We start from the raw sequence: 15328 nt of genomic DNA, 5'->3' as shown, positions 1-15328 counted from the left end.
GAACAACAAAAAATAGCAAGGTTGGAATTATGTTTTTCTTAGATAACAAGTCTGTTTCATATTTTGGGAAAACTCTCATTAGATATTTCATATCCTCCTTCTATCAACTAGTGATTTGAGCAATGTCCACTACGGGTAAAGGATGGTGATGGAGTGAACCTTGAGCACAATTCTAGTTCCAGAGAAACTTTTCTTCCAGATTGAACTTTTGTGTGCCTAAATAAAACTAGTTTTTCCTTCTGGAAGCCAAGTAATTTTCCTTGCTACCCCAGAAATAATCACAATTTTGTATTTTTTTTTTTTTTGAAATGGAGTCTTGCTCTGTTGCCCAGACTGGAGTGCAGTGGCACAGTCTCAGCTCACTGCAACCTCCGCCTCCCAGTTTCAAGCAATTCTCCCACCTCAACCTCTTGAGCAGCTGGGATTATCGGAGTCTGCCACCACACCGGGCTAATTTTTTACATTTTTTTTTAGTATAGACAGGGTTTCACCATGTTGGCCCGGCTGGTCTCAAACTCCTGACCTCAGGTGATCCACCCGCCTCGGCCTCCCAGAGTACTGGGAATACAGGCGTGAGCCACCACACTGGGCCCAATTTTGTACTCTTTTACATATATATGGATGCTCTATCCATCAAAATAGTATTTTCTTTATTGTGAGCATATGATTGGGATTCCATTATGAGTGACATAGTATTAATCTCATATTTCCAGCTCCTAAAACTATGCCTGGAACACAAGGGATACTTAATAGTTGCTGAATTAATAAGTAACAGGAGAGTGGCAAAGGGAAGGGAGAAATTGGCTATTGTGCCTTGTTCAAAATACACAAACAAGTAAAATTTATTTGTATACCTTTATCATTCATATAAATATACAAATTTGGTGAATAATAAAAGCTTTTTAATGCTCTAACACTATGTGTTAAGTAACATTTTATTTCAGTCAATATTATTCTATCTACTCTTTTACATTAAAGAAATGCTATTTCTGCAAAGACATGGAATCAACCTAAACGCCTATCAGTAACAGACTGGATAAAGAAAACGTGGTACATATACACCATGGAATACTACGCAGCCATAAAAATGAACAAGATGATGTCTTTTGTGGGAACATAAATGGAAGCCATTATCCTTAGCAAATTAATGCAGAGACAGAAAAACAAATACCATATATTCTCACTTATAAGTGGAAACTGGCCAGACATGATGGCTCACACTTGTAATGCCACCACTTTGGGAAGCCAACGTGAGTGGATTACTTGAGCTCAGGAGTTTGAGACCAGCTCAGGCAACATGGTGAAACCCTGTCTCTACAAAAAATACACAGATTAGCCAGGGATGCTGGCACATGCGAGTAGTCCCAGCTACTTGGGAGGCTGATGTGGGAGGATTGCTTGAGCCTGGGAGGTCAAGGCTGTAGTGAGTTGAGATTGCAAAACTGCACTCCAGCCTGGACAACAGAGTGAAACCCTGTCTCAAAAAATAAAAATAAAATAAATTAGTGGAAGCTAAATAATAAGAACTCATGGACACAAAGAAGGGAATAAGAGACACTGGGGCCTACTTGAGGACGGAAGGTGAGAGGAGGGAGAGCAGTAGAAAAAATAACTATTGGGTACTGGGCTCATAACCTGGATGATGAAATAATCTGTACAACAAACCCCCATGACATGACTTTACCTATATAACAAACCTGCATATGTACCCTGAACCTAAAATAAAACTTTTTTAAAAAAGGAAATGCTATTTCCTTCTAAAATTTCAGGGTCAGTATAAACTAAGATGTCGAAGTGAGAACTCAATCCTTAGTGTTCATTGATTTTCACTGACTGACAATATATTAGCCATGATAGATCCAAGCTAGATACGTTAAAAACGGCCCTTAAAAAAACCTTAGGCTATGCTTGGATAAATAGTAACTACAAATGGGAGAAGTGAGTGTGAAAGTGGAAGATGTCAGAATGAGAGAAAATACCATGTTTTACTTCAGAATATTTTCTAGAGCCAACTTTGACCAATACTTGCCCAAATCATCCACTGTTTGCCACCGAGCATCTTTCTCCCTCCAGAAACATAATGGTTTCAAAGTTTATTTGAAAACCACCCTCTCCCTTTCTCAGCCATGCTGTTTAGAAGGGACTGTCCCTAACCAAAGCGTGAGGGCTGTGGGCCCTAACTGAGTTAAGCCGGGCAGTCTGACCTATCCCTCTGACCATAGCTCAGGCTTAATACACACACAAGTAATCAGAGTCCATCAGGCAAGAGGAGACACTCGCTGGAGGTGGTTTTGATGGTATGAGATCACAGGGTCTTGGAGCTTTTCAATAGCTGCCTGTGGTAAAAGGAGCCAGCCTGGGGATAAAGTTGACTTACAAGGAATGCTGACTTCACAGATGGCCCCCAGGAAAATGATTAGAGTCCTAAATCAAGCCACACCTAACACCAAACTTTCCTCTGGGGTATTGAGTCTAGTGCTAAATAAAGGATCTCATTCCTTTCAGGCCACTGTGAGTTGGATTATGACATTTGCATTATAAAGAGTCATAACGAATCCAACCCTCCACGTCAGGCTACTTTTCAAGAAGCATGATGTGGAGAAAATGTGATGGTCATTCTAAAGAACAGTAATGGTCAGGCATGGTGGTTCATGCCTGTAATCCCAGCGCTTTGGGAGGCCAAGGCAGGAGGATCACTTGAGACCAGGAGTTTGAGACCAGCCTGGGAAACATAGTAAGACTTCATCTCTACAAAAAAAAAAACCTTTTTTTTAAATAGCTAGGCATGGTGGTGTGCGCCTGTAATCTCAGCTACTTGGGAGGCTTAGGCAAGAGGATCGCTTGAGCCCAGGAGTTCGAAGTTGCAGTGAGCTGTGATGGTGCTGTCATGCCATCTACATAATGATGTTTTAATCAGTGATGGAACACATATAGGACAGTGGTTTCATAAGATTATAATGGAGCTGAAAAAGTCCTATCACATAGTGACACTGTAGCCATGTAACATTGTTATGGTACAATGCATTACTAATGTGTTTGTGGTGATATTGGTATAAACAAACCTACCCTGCTGATAGTCACATAAAAGTATAGCACATACAACTATGCATAATACATAATGTTGAATAATAAACAACCATGTTACTAGTTTATTTATTAATATTATAATTTTTGTTATTTTAGAGTGTACTCATTCTTTTTTTAAAAAAGTTAACTGTAAAACACCCCTAGGCGGGTCCTTCAGGAGATATTCCAGAAAAAAGGCATTGCTATCATAGGAGATGACAGCTCTATGTGTGTTATTATCCATAAAGACCTTCTAGGAGGACAAGTGGAAAATTGTAATATTGATAATACTGACCCTGTGTAAGCCTAGGCTCGTGTGTGTTTGTGTCTTTGTTTTTAACAAAAGTTTAAAAAGTAAATAAATAATTTTGAAAATAGAAAAAAAGCTTATAGAAGAAGGATATAAAGCAATAAAATAATTTTGTATAACTGTACAGTGTGCTTATGTTTTAAGCTAAGTGTTATTACAAAGGAGTCAGTTTTGTTAAGTTAAAAAGTTTATAAAGTAAAAAAGTTACAGTAAGCTAAGCTGCATTTATTCTTAGAGAAAAAGAATAAATTTTTAAAATAAATTTAGTGTAGCCTAAGTGTGCAGTGTTTATGAACTGTACAGTAGTGTACAGTAATGTCCGAGGCCTTCCCATTCACTCACCGCTCACTTATCGACTCACCCAGTAACTTCCAATCCTGCAAGCTCCACTCATGGTAAGTGTCCTATACAGGTGCACCATTTTTTAAAATATTTTATACTGTATTTTTACTGTACTTTTTCTATGTTTAGATACACAAATACTGACTCTTGTATTACAACAGTAACAAGCTGTGCAGGTTTGTAACCTAGGAGCCATAGGCTACACCACATAGCCTAGGTGTGTAGTAGGCTATACCATCTAGGTTTGTGTATGATGTTCACACAATGACAAAATTACTAATGACACATTTCTCAGAACATATTCCCATCATTAAGTGATGCATTGAGGCAGGAGATTAGGGTCTGGAGGCAGGGAACCTAAGGCCGATTCACACTGACTTCCTAGAACTAAATCAAAAGGAAAACCCCAACTTACCATGCCCAAGGAAGGAAAGGATCAGAGACTACTCCCTTTCCACCCCCACCTTTTCTGTGTGGCAGATGAAAAACTGAAAGTACCTCTGATTGATCCCGTCTCACAACCAATCACGTTGGTTATGGGCCGGGTCTTCTTTTGCATAGGAGTATAACTTTGTAACTTCACTTCAGCCTCTGATAGGTCACTTTCTGCAACTAATCAGGCTGATCTCGGGCCACTACTTCATTTACATATGGAGTACACCAAGTAACCAATGGGAAACCTCTAGAGGGTAGTTAATCCCCAGTAAATTCTGTAACCGGGCCCTTGAGCCACTTGCTGAGGCCCACTCCCACCCTGTGGAGTGTGCTTTCATTTTCAGTAAGTCTCTCCTTTTGTTGCTTCATTCTTTCCTTGCTTTGTTCGCACGTTTTGTCCAATTCTTTGTTCAAAATGCCAAGAACCTGAACACAATAGCTAGAGTTGAGAAATACTATTTTTAATTATGTAATGATGCTGTTATTTTTCCAATTTGAAAAATGCATTGACTCGTTGTTTTGAGAAGAACGATGATGGGCAGAGCTGTTTGTGCAAAAATTGCATTGTACTTTTTCAAAATTACCTGACATTGAAATACATTCAAAGTAATTTGATAGAATAAATGCTTAACCTTTTGCACTACAAAGTCAAGAAGATGAATTATGTGTATATGGATCTATGAACTCTAATAGTGTGTTTTATCCCTCTTCCCCTTGCCCTAGGCCCAGCTCTCTGAGAGGCCTAAACTATGTTAAAAATAAAAACGTAAAAAAAAAAGAAAAGTAATTCAAACTGACAACTGAATGCCCTATTTTCCAGTTTTTACTTTTCAATAAGAGGTAGGGGTGTTTCAGGTTTTGTAGACTAGAGCTTGTCAATTTTGGTTAAGTTCAAATCCAGTTTTTCTAGTTGAAAAGTGAAATTAGAGAGCATTAGGTTAGTGTTAGATTTTTTTAAATGAAATTTGTTATTTACAGTGGAAAAAATTAAATCTTAATATAACGCTAATTTTCAAGGTGACTGATTTAGGATGTGCTTCACATGTTCACTGTTTCTCTCCCCACCATTTTATTTTTCTCCATTGCCATAGTTAAAATCCAGCACAAGGAGAAGGGGATCATTCAATGTAGACAATGGGTTTCTCCTCTCTCCTTTTCCCTTTCAACTCCCTTTTTTTCTTATTCCTATTCTATTTTCCTCTTTCCCTCATCTTCCCACTCTCCCTCCCTTTCCTGTATCTCTCCTTTTCCTTTAGGCAAAGAGAGAGAAGCAGAATTGATATCTGGAAGTAGTAAAATGTAATGATGGAAGTAGGGATTTCATCATCACCATCACTAAGTTTTGTCACCACTGAAAGCTACTAGAAATAGTCTGCACTTGCCATTCTTATTTTTCATCTGTTATCTCCTATTTAATATTTTTAAACTGTAAAAGGTTATGGTCATACAGAACAGCACATAACACATATATGCAGTTTATTCACCGCCATTAACTCTTCAACTGACTAGCCTTTGGATACTACACCCTTCCCTCTGATGATCTGGCTCTGACAAGGGTCACAGTAACTTAATCGTAATTACTATGTTGATCACTACATTTTATTTTTCGGAGTCCCATTTCGTTCCTTTTCAAATCTGCTTTATCTTGTTAAGTCTCCCCTATTCTTTGCTCATATTTTAAAGTCTCCATTTAAAATAAATTTTGCGGCTAGGCGCAGTGGCTCATGCCTGTAATCCAAGCACTTTGGGAGGCTGAGGTGGGTGGATCACCTGAGGTCAGGAGTTCGAGACCAGCCTGGCCAACCTGGCGAAACCCTGTCTCTACTAAAAATACAAAAATTAGCCAGCAGTGGTGGCGCACACCTGTAATCCCAGCTACTCAGGAGGCTGACACAGGAGAATCACCCGAACCCAGGAGGCAGAGACTGTAGTGAGCCAAGAGTACGCCAGTGCACTCCAACCTGGGCAACAGAGCAAGACTCCGTCTCAAAAAAATAAAATAAATTATATTAGTTTTGACATTTTTTATATTCTATACCTAAACTTTTGCTACTTTTACATTCACTGCACAATAAATCCAGGAACTGCAGTCTAAGCAGATTTGATTCTGCTTTCCGCTGTTCCTGCTGGTGCTTACTCACAGTGCTTTGTGAGCTCTTGTTCTCTGGAAGTTTGTCCATGGAAATTCTTTGAGGCCCATATAAAAATTGTGTTCCTTCAGAGAGGATTTGGGTTTACTCCTACCAATCTCCTGCAAGCACTACCATCTTAAATTAAATGCTCAGCTTGACGGTTTGGGAACAACACCTAGAGTTAAGTTCACAGTGCAAATCTACCTGCAGTCAGGCTCCCATTTTCAAATTCTCAGGCAAGATGTTTTTATTCCTCCCACCAAAAGCCAAGCTTAAGAAAAGAACATTGTCTTGCTGCCTCTCCTATACTACAAGTTTATTTTTAATTCTCTTTCACTGTGTAGTCTTTTGTGGTCTCAGTCTTCTAGGAGACTTCCTCCTGGATTTCCATCTTGAACAGGCTCTAAATTATAGTTCCCCAGTAACTCCTACAGCCATCAAAACAGAATCTGAAAATTACCAGGATTGGGCAGATAACTTCCAGTCAAAAGCCAGCTTGGGTATTCACTTACCTCCTAGTCTACCCACTTTGTTTTTTGGTTGTTTTATATTCCAAAAAAAGTAAACTTTTACTGAAAAAAAAGCACAAAGCAGTGCAAATATTCTGAGTATAGGTGAAAGCTTAATGAATTTTTCACAACTGAATACTTCTACATAAGCGCCACCTAAATCAAGAGAAGGAACATTAGCAATCCTTCCTTCAATATCCTTTGCAGCCACTAACTCTATCAAGAATAATTATACTCTGACTTCTAACAGAGGTAAGTTATATGTGTACATGTGTGTGTTTGTGTTTTATATAAAATGGCAATGACTTTCACTTCCACTTGTTTTAATCTGTGCAGATTCTATACTCTTTTGTCAGCTCAGTGATGCATTTAAAATGATAGTGTTTTCTCTTTTTTAAAATTTACGTTACAGGGGCCATGCTAGACTTCTCTGTATTTTTACAATTTTAGTATATGTGCTGCCAAAGTGAGCACTTTTTAAATATTTTATCTAGCATTTTTAGTTGTTTTCAGCACAAGGGTCATTCAAGGAATCTAATCTTCTGTACGGGTGGTCAATGACTTTCTTGTTGTTAAATCCAATCGACTTTTCTTAGTCCTCCTTTTACTTGTTCTCTGTGTATCCCTTCTTTTTCCTGAAATGCACTCTTCCCTGGCTTCCATGAGCCCACACTCCTAGACAGTCTCTTATTGCATTGATTTTATTAAGCAATTATTTACTATAGTTACTTGAATAAATGATGCTTTCCTACTCCTTTATTGTAAATTCTTTGAGAATAGAACTTTTATCTTAATCTTGTATATAGTGCTTAATATTGTGCTAATTCGTTCAATCAACCAATATTTATTGAACATTTTCTATCTGCCAGGACTGTTCAGGGACTGTGTAACAAAACTGCCAAGGCATTTAAAGTCCCTGCTGTCCTGGACCTTATATTTGTTAGGGTACGTTGTAGGTATTCAAAAAAGTGCTAAAATTAATGATAAAATGAAGAGTAGCAAGAGCAAAGAAAAGAGGGAAACTGTCAGTCACAAGAGGGTAAGGTTATGTTTAGAAGAACGGCAATAAAAATGGTCTCAAGAGAAAGTGTTAAAATTATCTGCCTAAGGTGAGTATTCTAGAACCAAATCTAGGTTTAGAGTGTCAGATAGTGCCCACGATGAGAATAAGCTGGCTTAACTGGAGTAGGGAAATTTAGAAATAGGAAGCTAAACAATCTCCAACTGCTTTTGAATACCTTGCTTTTTATTACAGCTCTGCTATATGTACATACCTCATTTAAGGGCGTTGACAAATAAGTGAAGATGAAGACAATGATTATAAGAAGTACATTTCATCACTCTCCTTCTCCAAGCTTCTCCTTCAAAGGACAGAGACCTTTCTCTCTCTCTGCATTTCAAATCCCTCTTTTATTACTTCTTCAAACATTTACACTTCTGCTTTTCACTTATGTGTGTCTTCTCATTGTTAATTTCTATCTCTAGGTTCTCTGGGGCTATCTTTCTTTCTTCTCTGTGTTTTTCTATTTATATTCCCTTCACTTTTTTCCTTCCCATCACTCCTATGCGTTTATTTGTCTTGGTAAACACTTTAATTGTAGGTAATGAAAGTTCAATTCTTGACATTTTCACTTCTTACATTTCACTTCTTCAGTGATCATAGCCAGTTTCATGATTTAAACTAGCAACTCTATGTGGCTGAATTCCAAATTTGACTTTCTAGCTCCAGCCTTTCTTTCTCTTTTGTCAATCTAGTCAACTACCTCATCAAGAGTTTATGAATGCCTGCTGTATTGGTTGAATTTCAATGTTCTATGCAACATCATAAAAGTTCACAGCATATGAATGTTCTTACCAACATTTACTAGATAGTTGGCTTTTGACTTTGTGCAATGTATCTTGCTGACAAAGGCTAGCATTTTCATAATCTGCATTCCTGTCCCCCACAAGTCACCACACAGAATTTGAAAAATAAACATCAGCGGCCTTAAAAAGTGCTTTGCTTAAATAAAAATTCTTAAGAATTTAAGCCTTTACCTACTTTGTGTTTGTTTTGGTCTGTGATGCTTTGGCTTTCATAAAAAAAAACCCTAAAGGAATCGTATGATTCTGCTGACATGTATAGTGTGCATTGCAAAGCAGAATTTATTAAAGTGAAAAAGTGTAAGCTTTTGGCAAATGAGCTCTATTTTAAGATTAGCACTCTAAATCTGGCATTTATTCATTGTAAATATGAAATTACAGATAAATAATAAGAGAAGATTGACTCTATGTCCTAAAAATGCTAAAATGTTGAAATAAACTTTCCTGACTAGTAGATATATGCACTAAACCACTCTATAACTCAGGTTTCAACAACCTGGTTATTCCTTAAAATGCTGTGAAGATAAAATGGAAACCTGCCAACTAAAACTTCTTAGACACTTTCAAAACTGTTTGCCGTAACCTTCAGAAGCAGGACAATCAAACAAGTTTCTGGTAAATAAGTAAGTTTATTAAATTTGGCAATTGGTCATTTGACTAGTTGATTCTTGACAAACTGACCTGTGTTAAAAGATAAGCTTAGGGCCATTACAATTTTAAAGAGTCTATTTGAGCAGACAGCAATTCATGAATCAGGTAGCACCAAATCACAAGCAGCTTGGGCTCCACCAAGGAGACATAAAGAGAGAACTTTTATAAGGGGTTCATGAAAGCAAGACAAATAAACTATTTTACTATTTTAGGTGGAGAGTCTCTAGTTAGAGGATAGTTGAAGATTTTTGATTAGTACAGCTCCTAATTAGAGCTTTGTTGGCAGTCTCTGATTGGTTGAGTTACTCTGAGTTGAATTTCCGTTTGCTTTTGTAGGAACCCAGAATGCAGCCTAATGGCCTCCTAAGATTTTTTAACATCTATAAAAACAGGGAGATAGAAGTAGGCCATCCTGTTTAGCTTCCCTAAACCATCTTGGATCACAGAATTAGGTGAGGTTCGGAAAGCTGCTGGAGAGGATTTGCCATGGCCAAGGGATGCAATGGATAGCTCTGTGTCAAGGGCTGTAAGACTACTGGGGCCAAATGGGAGTCAAACCCAAACATGTAATGGGCTTATGGCACCAATGAGAGGCAAGATGAGGCAGTCTCAGCTAAGCAGTCACTAACAGCCAGTGACTAAGGCAGTGAAAAGTCAACCCACTACTGACACCAGGTTCAGTCTTTAAGGGTAAAGGTCAGTGGGGCAAGTATACAACCAGAAAGAGCACAGACATTTTTCCAAAGACCAGAGATAACAGAGGGGAGTTCAAGGACAGCACCTGAGCCTGAGGATTTCACCTTCATGGCAATGCTGAGAGGTTAATGAAACTGAACACCCCTTTTCCATAAACCCACATGCTGCCTTGAGAAGAAAACTAGGGGAATGGATGAGCCACTTGAGAGACAAAATATTTTTACCAGAGAGGCACTAAACAGAACCTACAAGTACCATTTAAATTATCGGAGTGAATGATGACTTAAGAGAGATTAGATATTTACATTTCTTCCCTCAGTTACAAATTGGAACTTTGGGTATTAGGAAGCCAGATTAATCACAAATGAAACAAAGAAATTATATTTCTTATTATCTATTCAAATTGTAGTATGAGGTAAAATTTGTGATCTTGCTGTTTTTATTGTTCAAATACTCTGTATCATTTATTTTTTATCTTCTTGATCTGTCAAAAACAGAATGTTAAATAATTCCATTACATTTATGTTTCTATCAATTTATCCTGTATGACTAATAATTTTTGCTTTATCCCTTTATTACTTTATTTATAAAACACAGCTTTATTATTATCATCACCATCATTATGCCCATCATTTATATAATCATTTTTGTCAAACTTGCTTTTTGCTTAAAATCTTACTTTGTTAGTATATTGCCACTCCTAACTTTCAGTTTATTTGTTCTTTCTTTACCTTAAAATGTGTGACCTTTTGCTTAAGATATGTCTCCTGTAAACAGCATATGGTGTTTTGTTTGTTTGTTTTTTAGATCAAGTCTCGCTCTGTTACCCAGGCTGAGGTGCAATGGCATGATCTCAGCTCACTGAAACCTCTGCCTCCTAGGTTCAGGAGATTCTCCTGCCTCAGCCCCCCAAGTAGCTGGGATTACAGGCATGCATCACCATGCCCAGCTGATTTTTGTATTTTTACTTGAGATGGGGTTTCACCATGTTGGCCAGGCTGGTCTTGAACTCCTGACCCCAAGTGATCTGCCCCCATTGGCCTCCCAAAGTGCTGGGATTACAGGTGTGAGCCACCACACCCAGCCTGTTTTGGTTTATACTAGAACAAAGTATTAGACATTTTTCACTCTCCTTATGCTCATTAAAAACATTACCATGCTTTTATTTTCCCAGTCCATTCTGGGTCTTTGTTAACATAATCTGGTATTTCTATGCTCAGACAATATTGCTAAAACATCATCATGGCTTATATTTTAAGGGCTTTTCCTTTCCAAGTTATTTTTGTTATTTCATATTTTTATAGTTTACATTTCTTTTTATATTTTATATCTTACTTTTGTAACTGTACTTACAATTAGATATCTATATTTAAATGGTTTTAAAACTGTCAACTTTTTTACAAGGCTAACAGTTTCTTGTGTTTTCAATTTTTAGTCTGCTAAAGTTTATATATTATTTTTTAATTTGAGGTAGGTTACATGGGTGGTATGACAAATTGCTGAACTCTGAACTCTTGCATAAGACAGAATAATTTTCTGTTGCCTTTACACAAGAATAACAACCTGGGTGGGTATAAAATCATTTGCTTACAACTCTTCTCCCTTAAAATCTATGGAGAGTCATCAATCTCTTCTATCACTTGAGCTACAAAGCAACCTGAAGACAAACAGATTGTGTGTGTGTGTGTGTGTGTGTGTGTGTGTGTGTGTGTGTGTAACTTTTTCTGACTGGATGCTTTGTGAGCTGTCTTGATAGCTTAAAACGAACAATCTCTCTCCATTGATATTTTCTGCTATTCAGTAATTAGTATTCCTAGTACCTATTCCTATTTTCAGTTCAAGCATATAATGGAATTTAATTTTGATTATTGCACACTTAGAGTTTGGGTTGTTTACTTTCTGTCACCTCATCATTTTTGTTCCGTGACCTTGTTACTGGTGCCCTGGGTTCTTGAGATCTCCCATGACAGAAATCAAGAGAGATCACCAAACATAGCAACAAAAGAGTTTTATTCAGCTTGTGCACAAGGGAGTCAGCACTAAAAGGAAAAGGGAATGGGCTAATCCCTGAGGGTAGCGTGTGGGTATGGTTTTTTTTTTTTTTTTTTTTTGAGACAAAGTCTCACTCTGGCGCCCAGGCTGGAGTGCAGTGGCACGATCTCCGCTCACTGCAAGCTCCGTCACCTCCCAGGTTCACGCCATTCTCCTGCCTCAGCCTCCCGAGAAGCTGGGACTACAGGTGCCCGCCACCGCGTCTGGCTAATTTTTTGTATTTTTAGTAGAGACGGGGTTTCACCGTGTTCGCCAGGATGGTCTCGATCTTCTGACCTCGTGATCCGCCCCCCTCGGCCTCCCAAAATGCTGGGATTACAGGCGTGAGCCACCGCACCCGGCCTGTGGGTATGTTTTATAGGGCATTTCTACAGGGAAGGATTACATCAGGGCATGTATAGGAGTTTTTCTAGCATTTGTGCAGTGGCTCAACACGCTTCTTCATACATTGTATGCAGCATCAGCTTATAAATTTCTACCCCAGGCAAGATTTTTAGCATTAAAAGGAAGAAGGGGTTGGAGTCTGTCTCCAGAGCCCTGAGGAAGTCCTTAACCCCCTGAAGTAAGAACTCGCGTTTGATAACTTCTTGGATCTTTTGTTACTGCTCGGCTGAGCGTTAGGTAAGCTAGAGCTTGAGTAAGGGGCTTTCGCTCTTTTCCTCCAGTTCATATTCAAACAGGAAACCAACCAACCTGCTTTTCTCAACCTTATCTTCTGCATTCTGGGAAATTGTTTCGAACTTATCATAAAAATTACTAACTGAATATTTTACAATGTTAATCTTGCTCTTTACCGTCTCCAGTGAAGGCCTTAATTCTGATACTCTATTTTTGCTTTCCTAGAAAGTTGCTCATTTTGGTTAACTCACCATCTCAGTCTGCTGAATGTGTATCTTCTGTATTGCTTCATAGAGCCCATGTATTTTTGCATCTTAATGAAGAAAAGTGCATATGTTCTATAGGTTGTTTCTGTTTTGCAAACAAAATCCATTGCATGCTCTTAACTCTGAACTTTCATAATAATTTTCATAGGCTGTATCCTTTCTCCTTCCCCACAACACAGAGCTATTAGGGTATGTTATTTATTTGTTGGTTGAAGGGTATATAGAATGTCATCCATCTCACTATCCACTTGGGTGTTCCAAGATTTTCTTTCTTATCTAGACCTCATTTGGAGGTGATTGTGAATGTCCTAAGCCAGTGTGTAGTGTGGCTATGCTGGACTGAAGTGGGGGTCTCTTATGTCTGTAATTGTTAGATGGGAATTTATTTTTAAAAATCTGAAGAATCCTGCAATGCAATGTTGAAAATGACGGTACCCTGCAAATATATTGCTCCCAGTGTTGTAAGAAGGCTGTATACCCATATCGACTCTCCTTTACTCCCTACAGTCCTTTAATATTGAGACTTGTATTCCCTGAATGTGGGATGTGAAATAGCGGAAAGCAGAGTTGGCTACCTAATTTGCAGGGCCCAATGCAAAATGAAAATATGGGGTCCCTTAAAATAAAGGTGTTGTTAACGGTACTAAGATATAAGCATTTCCTTTTCTTCTGCAGTCTCTCTTTGGACCTATCATGCCGGGTTTTTGAATTTGCTATTTAATGTCACACACCTTTGGGCACAGGTACACTTGCTGGACAAGTGCAGACCCTCACAGGTACCTGTGCCCACCCTGCAGTCCACTGCCACACTAATGCACTTTGTCCTGGCTTTGGGTGGGAAAGCCAATCTCTCCTTCCCATGTGTCTGCCTTCCCAACCCAGAGCAATGGGTGACTACCAAGAGATTACAACCTGGCAGAGCTGCTCAGTACCTGGGTTGGGGTGAGTGAGCAGCTCACCCCAGCCAATCCCCACCTAATGCACCACAGCACTATCAGCCTGGGGCAAAATAACTTCTGCCATGCCTTACCCAATATGCCCTTGGGCAGCATGCCCAATCTCAACCTCTGTGAATTTGTGCTCAGGCCCCTGTCAGGGGAGGAAGCTGGCAGTGGTCACCAGGCAGAAGTGGGGAGAAAGAAGCTAGGTGGCGCTTTGGGAGGCCGAGGGGGGCGGATCACGAGGTCAGAAGATCGAGACTATCCTGGCTAACACAGTGAAACCCCGTTTACTAAAAATACAAAAAATTAGCCAGGTGTGGTTGCACGTGCCTGTAGTCCCAGCTACTCATGAGGCTGAGGCAGGAGAATCGCCTGAACCTGGGAGGCGGAGGTTGCAGTGAGCCAAGATCGTGCCACTGCACTCCAGCCTGGGTGACAGAGGGAGACTCCATCTTAAAAAAAATGTTGGGTGGGATCTGTAGTGACAAAGGTCACAGAGCTGGCAGCTGAGAGCCTGTCCCAAGAGGCAAGAGAAGGGACCACGTACACCTAGGCCTCAAGCCCCAGTGTGTGTTCCATTGCCCCATCAGACTTCACTTTCTATCCTCTTTTAAATGGTTTTCAAATCTACTTAAAGAGCTGTCCAGACCTTTTGTATTTTTCTGTGCCTGCAAGGATATTTTACTAAGTTAACATAAGGCACACAGGTAATTCTTTGCCTGATGATATTTTCACTCACAATGTTACTTAGACCATAAGAAAGGTAAAGACTCCTTCCCTTCCTTTTAACAACTCCGTACTGGTGTATCCAGCACCATGAAGCTCTGAGGCCTTCTCTATTCACTGAAATAGGAGAGCAGACAGGTACAGTACAAGGAAGTGGAGAACAAGTTTGTTTGTTTTTTTAATAGCTGGCTCTAGAATTCTTTTAAGATGACTGTTGGTCAAGGAAAAAAATATTTTCTAAGCTGCCTGGGGTAGAGGATGAAATACAAAGGTTATTTGCACAAGCGCTAAAAGTTGCTTGCTTTCGGAATTGAAGTGCATGAAACAACGAGGAATTTGTCTTGCTGAAAGCAGGAGTGAAAATGTATAATGGAGAGGGATTCTCCCTGAGATGACAGAAGGCTCTACACTCTGGGTGATCTTTCTATCTCCGGGAGATCCAAATTTACAGAATGTGGGACAATTTTTTTTTTTTCTGGGATGAAAATACAGAATCTTAAAAATAAAAGCCAACGCACTTCCCATTCCCAGTAATTCTTGCCCTATAGCTTCACTGCTTCAGGGAAAGCATAATGCTGAGAACAAAGAAGTCTTTGCTTAGCTTTGACTTTCAAAGTAGACAAAAGGGAAAAAAAAAAGGGTGCAGCAGAAACAATAATCTGGAAAGCAAGGTTTTCACTTGCAAGAGCCAGGCTAGTTCGCAAAGGAAAGGGAAAAAAAA

General features: G+C 39.1%; 1 non-coding gene across 1 annotated transcript; it reads right to left on the bottom strand.

Moving 5' to 3' along the window:
* Positions 1 to 7166: 7166 nt before the first annotated feature.
* On the bottom strand, positions 7167 to 7268 carry LOC119623988 (U6 spliceosomal RNA). Its single transcript, XR_005240087.1, has one exon. It is a non-coding gene; the product is annotated as a U6 spliceosomal RNA (small nuclear RNA).
* Positions 7269 to 15328: the final 8060 nt, after the last annotated feature.

Source organism: Chlorocebus sabaeus, chromosome 7, assembly GCF_047675955.1.
Source record: "Chlorocebus sabaeus isolate Y175 chromosome 7, mChlSab1.0.hap1, whole genome shotgun sequence".
Classification (NCBI taxonomy): domain Eukaryota; kingdom Metazoa; phylum Chordata; class Mammalia; order Primates; family Cercopithecidae; genus Chlorocebus; species Chlorocebus sabaeus.
The sequence above is the reverse complement of the archived record's forward strand: the minus strand, read 5'-3'. Positions and strand labels throughout refer to the sequence as shown.